Here is a 10,491-nt window from a genome sequence, read left to right as displayed (position 1 = left end):
GGGACACTTGGGGATTGTTCTCTTTCTAAACTATAAACGTACCTCTCAGTATTTTAATACTTAAAACTCCCTCACTCTGAAGACATAATTCGACCTCTCTCCATCATGTATACATGACCCAAAGGCTAGAAAAGAAAGGAATAAAAAAAATAGAACTTAAGTGCATTTGAAAGTTTATTGTTAGTTTTATGATAGAAGTCACTGAAATCTAAGAAAATAGGAACTGTAGCTATATTTGACATAAATGGACGAATCTTACCTGAAAGCCCCAGCAGACGGCCATGTATGTGAAATAGATCATTTTGACAGTGCTGAGTGCTTCATAGGTCCTAAATATTTTATGCTCTCCCCATTTGTTAATGCTTCCAGTCAAATACAGCTATGGAGTGAAATACAGCAGGTTGGCGTTCTGGAAGTCAGACGAATTTAATAGACTACAGATAGAATAAGCCTGGCTTCTAAACTTAGGTTTGTTTCATTCACTTAGAATCTCAAAAAATGGTTGTATACACAACACCGTGTGATCCCGGAAAAGCATGCAGAATAGTGGATCCTGTAACTTTTGAAGCATGGCTTCTAAAGGCCAGTGTTTTTCACTTAAATGAAGCTGTCTAACCCCAGATGCGAAAAGCATTTGAGATTTCGAGTTCATTGGAAATAGTCAGAGTTCCTTCCAGAGATCACAGTATGTACATTTTCTCATGGTAAACATTAAAATTAGCAAATATAAATCCTATAAAAGAAAAAAGACCACATGTTTGAAAATCCTAAGATATCTGCTTTTTCAACAGGCACTAATAAAACACTGTATGCTCAAATGAGGAACTGGGTTCCCCTGGGCAAGAGAACCAAAGAAAGCAAGCAGATTGGAAAGATGTCATAAATGGGGTTTGAGGCTTTTATATGCATTTTAAAAATCCATACTGTATCATATCCTTTATAACATTAAAAATTGATCTAGACTCTGGTTCAGGAGTTCTTCTTTACAAAATCCACTGAGATTCTTATAAAAACAGCCTTCTACATCTTCCGTCATTGACTCGCAGAGTTCCCTCTTCTAGCTCTGCTGTCCTTTCCCTTCGTTTTTTTTTTCTGTCTGTGTTAAGAAGATCCTTAAGAATATCGATGCTATTAAATGAATTAAGTGAACTATAGGATGATACATGTTGTACAATGTCAGTTGTGTAAAGGGATAGACGCTAGCAGCTAGAAGACATTCTCTCAACTGTGAGTGCTTTTTTCTTTCCCTTAAAAATTTTAAATTTATTTTTTATGTCATCTCTACCCACAAGGCAGGGCTTGAACTCACAACTCCAAGATCAAGAGCCACGTGGTCTAGCAACTGAGCCAGCCAGGAGCTCCTCTGGATTTTCTAAAACTTCTAAAGTGTATTGGCATTGTTTTTATAATTCCAAAAGTAAACATTATTACAATATTTTCACCCATTATCCACGTATCTGAAATCTGAAGATGAAGTTTTTTGTAATTTCAGCAATCCTTCATTTGGCAGCACAACCCACCCTGACCTGGCAAGAAACTATCTATGGCCTTTATCCACCTTGTGAGAACTCTGATCTATTACTCTGCACAAATACTAATGTGTTGGATTATAGAATTCTGTCTCAGACCCCACTGGGTTCTTCTGACATTTATAGTTGCCATATCATAATACATTTCTAAGACCTAAAAAATTCTGAATTCTGAAGATATCCCCATCCTGAGCATTTTAGATGAAGAATTGTGGACCTTTAATAAAGTAAGAAAACAAAACAAAACAAAGAAAACCCCCAAGATCTTTCACGAAAGCTGAATATGAGATGGTCATGATCCAATGCCATTAAAAGCTCAGATATGACCCACTAGACATTTTGTTCCATGATGAAGTAGAACAGAGCAAAGAAGAAACCAACAACTGCTCATTTGTAGTGTGTTGCAGTAAGTTCTATTTGCATTAAGAACTCCTGGCTCCCTATCTTTGAAAGTCCTTGAGATTTTGAACATGCTATAATTGGACATTATCTTATCTGATACTTACGATAATAAGTTAGGGAGGCTGGATGAGCATACTAGGTCCTAAGGGCTAATAATCAGAGAGACAAATCACCTATCTTGCTAATAATCAACAAAGCTCAAATTGAACAAGCTCTTCTGATTCCTGTGATAATATGTTTTGCTTTTTGCAGCATACCATTCTGCCTCAAAACCTTGGACAAAAACTCCAAAAAAATTTTTTTTACATTTATTTTTTTTCAAGAGACAGAATGTGACCAGAGGGGAGGGGCAGAGAGAGAAAGAGACACAGAATCCAAAGCAAGCTCCAGGCTCTGAGCTAGCGGTCAGCACAGAGCCCGATGTGGGGCTCTAACCCATGAACTGTGAGATCCCGATCTGAGCCAAAGTCAGATGCTCAACCGACTGAGCCACCAAGATGCCCCAAAAACTTTTTTTTTAAAGTTTCCGTTTTTAAAAGAAATTGTCCATTCCTTTTAAGTGGACAATATGAGGTAGAGCAAACACTGAGATCTAAAGTCAAACCACCAACATGGAGCTCTGCCTACCCCAGTTAGGAGATCCTGACCTTGAAAAAGCTACTGAACCTTTCTGAACCAGTTTCTCATCTCCATAATGGAAATCATTATAGGAAACTACAAAATTTTAATATACAGGCTTTGGTGAGTAAATGATTCCCACTGTCTTTGATTTTCCAAATAGTTACTTGGGCAAAGCGAGTGTAATGAAATTTTATTTTAGATGACAATCTGGTTTTGTTTATTTGTTTGTTTTTATGCATCAAGTTCTTAGAGTTGGTTAGTCTTTGATAATTTTATATTTATTAAATTGAACTTCAAAGACTATCAGCAGTTTTGAGAAAAATAATCTCATTTTAAGTGCATGTCTGCATGGCTGGATCACTGCACAATTTATTTATGAGTTGAGTTTTAAAAACTTTATTTTCTTCAACTGTTTTTTCAATAGTCAAATTGTCATCCTCTCTGTGTTACACAGATTTTTTAGTATTCTGTATGATTTAGAAGTTGAGAAACTTTTATAGATGTACATATTCCATTATATAAATACATATTCTATATATAAGAGACAAAGAGAGACAGAGAGAGACAGAGAATGGCAGAGACAGAGAGACACAGAGTAAGTTCACTACATATTTCCTAAAAGTACTTTGCGTGTATAAACAAGTGAGTAAAGTACTTGCATACGCACTTTTTTTCTTCATCAAATAAAGCCTGATGAATTTGTTTAAAAGGGATAATTCGGGCTAAGTAAGAAGCAGTAATTTCCGGAGAGCAAGACTGAGCAGGAGCTGACTGCCACCAAGAAGCGTCCTGCCGAAAGCAAACACAGGAAGAGGCATGGCGAGCACTGGCGCAGATTGCGGGCACATCATCAACCACGGAGTTTCAGCAGAGGCCCTGAGGAATGCCGATTCCGGCACCAAAGTGCTCAAGAACATGGGCTGTGCCACCAAGGCCAGGAGGTCTGCCCAAGACAACATGGACATTGATAAAGTTGAAGACTTAAGGCAGAACATTTGTGACCAGCAAAAACTTAGAAACAAAGCTATTTCAAAACCTGCAGGGCTTAGAAAAAGATTGACAAGGATGAGCTTAAGGTGGAATTAGAAGCACTAGAACGGGAGAAACCAGACAGGAATTTGCTGGACATCAGTGGACCTTAAACAGTCTGTCTGCCAAATGTTCCCTCTAGACCTTACCATCAAAAACCACCAAGACAAAGGAAGAGGAGGAGGATGACATGAAGGAATTAAAGAACTGGCCTGGATCCATTTAACTGGCCCAGTGTAGCCGGGCCCAGCCAGACTCTGGTGGCCTGTGAGGTGGGCGCGCACACGTGCAGGGTAAGCAGGACACGGTGCAGGCAGGTCCCATCACCCTTGAGTGTCCCTGCAAAGCAGCAGAGTTGCATCACTGTTCAGTCTGCATAGCCTGGTCTGCACCCAGCTGGACTGGATGGGGGGCGAGGAGGAGGGAGGGAGGGGATGGAGAGGGGTGGGAGGTGCCTGTTGTTTATAATGTTGAATTTCTGTAAAGTACACTGTACTTGCAAATCCAGCACTGGGCTTCTGGACAAGGCCAACTTTGCTGCTGAACCTCAATGGAAAGGGGTCAACTTTTTGCAGTTGAAATTTTCTGAAATGTAGCCTCTGTCCTTTTAAGTCAGTTGATTTGTCGCACATCTCTTTGTGAGACTTGCACGGTGCTGGCAAAAAAGTCAGTTTTCAAAAATCCATAGGCATTGGGGTGCCTGGGTGCCTCAGCCAGTTAGGCGTCTGACTCAGTTCTGCCTCAAATCATGATCTCAGGGTTCAGGAGTTTAAGGCCCGCCTCAGGCTCCATGCAAATAGCTAGCTGCATGGAGCCTGCTTGGGATTCACTCTCTCTCCCTCTCCTCTGCCCCTACCCTACTTGTTTGCTTTCTCTCTCTCTCTCTCTCTCTCTCTCTCACACTCTCTCTCTCTCTCTCTCTCTCTCTCACACTCTCTCTCTCTCTCTCTCAATAAATAAATAAATAAACTTTAAAAAATATCCTTGGAGTGCCTGTGTCGCTCAGTCAGTTAAGGGTCCAACTTGGTTTCGGCTCAGGTCATGATCTCAACATTTTCGTGGATTTGAGCCCCACATCGAGCTCTACACTGGCAGTGAGGAGCCTGCTTGGGATTCTTTCCCTCTCTGAGCCCGTCCACAACTCAGGCTGTTGCTGTCTCTCTCAAAATAAATAAATAAACTTAAAAAAGATTCCATAAGCGTTTCCTTGTCCTTCACTGTAATAATGCACCTGATTGGACTTTCTCTGAAAGCTGTATCTCTGTCCATCGCTTCTGTTTACTGCTCTGCCCACCCCTCATTCCTACTCCCGGTCTCTTGGAGTTTGTGACACAGATTTGAAATAGACGGTGTTCTCTTGAGAACGAGTGAGATTGCAGTGTTAAATTCCGGCGATACATTTTTCTAATATAGCTCTAAGGTCCTCATTGCTATTGGTGACAATTGATAGATAATTCATTGGAAACATACATGCATTTGGATTCAGATGAAATTATGGTTTGCACTGTATATCTCAATTAGCTTCATAAGAAGGGATAATTTGGAGATTAGGTCACACAATAACTTGAAATACTTCTAAAATAAAAAAAAATCTAAGAAACTTAATATATCGTGTATGCCTCAATATAAAATGACCATGATATACAAATATTGACTTGACTAATACTTGGAAAGTTGCTTAACCTAGTTTGTTAAAAATAATGTTATTTAGAGATCATCTTGTAATATGAGAGACTTAGCAAAACTTAGAGGGTGTCCCTTGTGTTTGTGAAAAACGCATTTTAAAAAAATCACCTTAGGTATAAATGTGGCATATCACAGAGCAAAGTTAGCTATATCATTTTATATATAATAACAATTATATAGAATAAGCAATTTATTAATTATAAACATATCCATTTTTTAATAGATTCAAAATGACAATCCACAATTTTCTCCTGTCTTTATCTACTAGTGGTGTCTATATGAAATAAAATTTATAAAACTTCATATCTCAACTAGATTCTGAATTTCAAAAAGTTTAGAAATCTAGGTTGGCTTTTCCATTAATATGAACTTATCAAGATTAATTCATTTTATTAGGAACAATAATACTTAATACTTTCCATTATAACACTTACTATCCATTCCCCCCAACAAATAGTCTTAACCTTACCTTTATTCAGATAAAGACTTTAGACTTTAAACAATATTCCACCTACCTTAAAAAAAAAGTTCCCATTTATCTACACCATTTATCAAAAAATGTAATTAAAGTTGGCTGGATTTGATTATCCTATTTCCATTTGACTTGGAAGACTCATCATATAGATACAATCAGGACTCCCTCCGTATACTTTGAACATTTAGAGGGGTAGGGGTTGGGGAGCCAGAATGGCTATCAGGATCAATGGATCACTGGAGGGTCTGAACTTCTGCTTCTAATGAATGATGGGAGAAGTCATGGGAGCCAGACATTATTCATTACTTTTAGAAACAATTATTAGACAGTTACTATGTGCATCAGTTAGCTGTGCTCATGTGAGAGAATGAGAAGAACCCTAAGTACAAATTATTTTTTATTGTGTTCAGTTTTTTTTTTCTCATGGAGTATTTGGGTTGACTGTGGACAAAAGACACCTAGATGTATCTGTTTCATGTCAAGTCTATTAATAATCACCACTGCCTCAAGTAACAATGATTGATTCTTGTTAAATCAGAGAAAACAGATGAATTTGACTATATTTCACTAAACAGAATCTTAATGTTTTAAGACCATCAACATAGTTCCTAATAGACTTCATTTTCCAATGTGATTACATAAAGTAATTCCATTTCACATTTACCAATCACTATAAACTAAAGATTCTATTTATGCAACTACCTTTCAAAAGATAAGATGACCATATGGCCTGGTAGACTTGAGCCGCTTCTGATTTATGCCTATTTTCTCTGGGTAAATATTAATCATACTATTTTTTATTGTCATCTTGGTTTGAATGATAAATTATATAGTTTTCTTAAGTATAATTGATACTCACAAAATACTTAAAAAATCTCACCAAGAATAGCATCCTAGTAACATGAAGCATTAGATTTATCCTGTGGTGGCAATTTGCATAAATGCCAAAAGATCTATATGTTTTAGATACCTAAATCACATGCATAAAAGGAAAACCTTTCACACTAACATTTATGGTTGCATTGTTAACAATAGCCAAAAGATGGAAACAACCCAAATGTTTATCAACAGATGAGTGGATAAACAAAATGCAGTGTAAATATACAATAGAGTATTATTCAGCCATAGAAAGGAAGAAAATTCTGACATATGCTACAAAGGTGGATGGACCTTAAAGATATTAGGCTAAGTGAATAAACCAGACACAGAAGAAAGCATCGTGTGATTCTCCTTATATGAGATACCTAGAATAATCAAATTCATAAATACAGAGAGTAGAGTAGAGGTTACTAGGGGCTAGAGAGAGAGAGGGGAATTTGGAGTTATTGTTCACAGGGCACAGAGTTTCGATTTGGGATGATGAAAAATTTCAGAGATTGATAGTGGTTGAACAATAATGGGAATGAATTGAATGCCACTGAAGTATACATGTAAAAATGTTAAAATGGTAAATTTTGTTAGGTACATTTTACCACAATAAAAAAGAGGCATGTATTAAAAGTAGATGAAGGGGATTAAAAGGTACAAACTTCCAGTTATGAAATAAATAAGTCATGGGGACCTAATGTACAACATGAGGAATACAGTCAGTAACACTGTAACAACTTTGTATGGTGACAGACGGTAACTAGATCTATCATTGGGACCATTCTGTAATGTGTAAAAATATTGAACCACTATGATATGCATCTGAAACCAATAGAGAATTGTGTGTCCATTTTACTTAATTAAAAAAATGAAAAAATATAAAACAAGTCTTATTAATTAATTTTGACATATGTTTTAATAATTTATTATAGCTGTTTGTATTGAAAACCAGTGAACGCCAGCCATGTGTCAAGATGCTGATGCCACACAAGGGATTTTCACAATACTTAGCTCTGTCTCCGGTGCCATAATCATATGCCTAACATCTCTTCTTTATGCTATTATTAAGACTACCCAGGGGCGCCTGGGTGGCCCGGTCAGTTATGCATCCAACTTCGGCTCAGGTCATGATCTCACGGTTCATGGGTTCGAGTCTTGTGTCGGGCTCTGTGCTGACAGCTCAGGGCCTGGAGCCTGTCTTCAGATTCTGTGTCTCCCACTCTCTGACCTTCCCCTGCTCACACTGTCTCTCTCGGTCTCCCAAAAATAAAAAAAATTTTTAAAAACTTAAAAAAAATAATAAAGACTACCTAAACTTTTGTCAGCTGATTCAGCACCTCAGAAGCATTTTGTTAATTTCACCTAAACTTCTTTGCCCTAAGGTTTAATCTAAAATCAGCAATCATAATGAATACATATGAACATTTTAACTCAGACCAGAATGGAAAACCTGTTCCCGATACCTCGTTGTTACTCTCTGTAAGCTGCCAACTGCTTTTGTAACATCTCATCCCTTTCTTGCCACTCTGAATTGTGCCACATTCCCTTTAAAGGTACTGTTTGTAATCTATGTTTTTTTGTTTCTTTCCTATCAAGCACAACTATCTATATGCCTAAAATATTCTGGAATCTATAATTTTCCTCTACTGTAGTCTCTTACCATTAGACTCAGAACTAACTAACTCACCAGACCCCATACTTCAGTCTGAAAGGTTGTTTCAGGTTCCATTCAGAGGGTAGATTTTTAGTGGGGTAAGGAGAAACTATGGAAGACCAGGAAAAGTACTGCAGAGGGCAAGAATTGGGAGCGCCAGGATAACACGGAACTACCGCTATCCCTAGCTTCTGTTCCTATCCTGTCTCGGTGTCATCCCGCAATTTCTTTCATTCATGCCTGCCCAGCTTGTATGGCATCTTCTTCGCTCTGTGTGATCGCACGGTAGTAGAGGTAATGCAAAACCAGGATAATGCACTGAGGAACCAGACTCTCCAGATTCAAATCTCAGATCTAGCACTTACCACGTAACTTTGGACAACTTCCTTAACCTCTCTGGGGCTCATTTTTTTAATATAAAAAAGGTGGATATAAAAACAGCATCCACCTCTGAGAGTATATGTAAAGTGTTTAAAGTAATGCTTGGCATATTGCTAGAAACCAAATATTACTAATTACATAGAAGAACATGATTCCTGTATCATTTGGTAATCCAATACTCAGTCTTCATGAAAAATAACAACTCAAGCTCCAAATAGTCCAAATAACTTATAACCCTCGATTAACTACTCTTTCTTATTCCCTTTATTATATTTAGATGGTCATTGAGAGGAGTACATCTATTTTATCCTTCTAAATATGTTACAGTGGTTCTACTATGTACAGTATACAGGTGTTAGTAGAGTCAGAAGGCTTGGTTCTTTAAAAAAATTTTTTTTAATGTTTATTCATTGTTGAGAGAGTGTGAGCAGGACAGGAGCAGAGAGAGAGGGAGAAACAGACTCTGAAGAAGGCTCCAGGCTCTGAGCTGTCAGTACAGAGCCAGATGTGGGGCTTGAACTCATGAACCATGAGATCGTAACCTGAGCTGAAGTCAGGTGCTTAACTGACCAAGCCACACAAGCACCCCATCAACAGCAAAATACTCTTTAAAACATTCTTGAATAAGGTAAACCAACAGGAAGAGAAATAAATTCAAAAAGGTACTAAAAACATTAAAAATAAGGATGAATATATAAATAAAGTTTATTGTAGCCTAAATAAAATTTTGTTCCATCTACCAAGGAAGAGAATCATATCCATAAATAACTTAGGTAATCTATATTATGCAATATAGTGGCCACTGGCCACATTTGGATATTTAAATTAAAAAAATTAAATTAAATTAAATTAAATTAAATTAAAAATTCAGTTCTCCATTCGGTCATAGCAGCACACAGTCAGAGTGCTCAGTAGATAGGTGGCTAGTGGCTCCTCTATCAGGTAGAACAGTTACAAAATGTTCGCGTCCTCACAGAAAGTTCTGTTCTACCGTGCAGCTGTAAATGACACACAACAGAGTGATAAAGGGTGACGGCTGGAAAACGGGTAAATAGAAGAAAGAGAGTTTCTCAGGGTATATATCTTATCCAAGGGGAAGATGTCTATATTGAAATACTCAAGATACTGATATGGTTAAAGAACTATAAATACATTGTATTAGGGCTAATTAATAGAAAGTTAAAAACCAAATATATAATTTATACTATTAAAAAAGTTCTATCATTTCAAAGTTAAGGAAAATAATTTTGTATGTAATAGTAAGATAATATAAATAAATTCTAATGTCACTAAATTATAATAAATATACATGGATAAAATTTTTTAATAGTGACTCTCTGACTCTCTGATAAGATGCTTAAAAAATGATTTAACAATATTACCTATCTGAGACATTGGTGACAAGAGGATACAGAAAGAATTAAAAATAAAATGAGGAAAGAAGGAAAATTATAAAATAAGAAATGATATGAACTAATTGTCAATAGTGGTAATTAAAGTAACTAACAAAATGGAATTTAAAACAAAAAATAAATCAAAAGAAAAAATGAAGTACAACATATACTGCCAGAAAAAAACACAGGCAAAAAAAAGTCCTAATACCATAAAAATGGATACATTTGTCTATATTGACATTAAAAGTCCATCAATGATCACATCTATAGGAAAAATAGATTAATAAGAAACTATGATTGAAATTTTAATACGCATTTTCAGAAACTCATAGGTAAAAAAAATGTTTTAAGTATGTATGGCACACAGACAAAAGTCCATGGTGAAATAACTCTCAAAGGAAACCTCTGTAAACTTCAAAGAACTGATATCACAAATATTATATTCACAATCAT

At 36.6% G+C, this 10,491-nt stretch overlaps 1 pseudogene; it reads left to right on the top strand.

Moving 5' to 3' along the window:
* Positions 1-2,499: 2,499 nt before the first annotated feature.
* On the top strand, positions 2,500-3,807 carry LOC115278780 (annotated as a pseudogene).
* The last annotated feature ends 6,684 nt before the right edge of the window (positions 3,808-10,491 follow it).

The sequence above is a fragment of the Suricata suricatta genome, chromosome 15 (assembly GCF_006229205.1).
Source record: "Suricata suricatta isolate VVHF042 chromosome 15, meerkat_22Aug2017_6uvM2_HiC, whole genome shotgun sequence".
Lineage (NCBI taxonomy): Eukaryota > Metazoa > Chordata > Mammalia > Carnivora > Herpestidae > Suricata > Suricata suricatta.
Note: the sequence above shows the minus strand (reverse complement) of the source record. Positions and strands in the feature narration are given on the sequence as shown.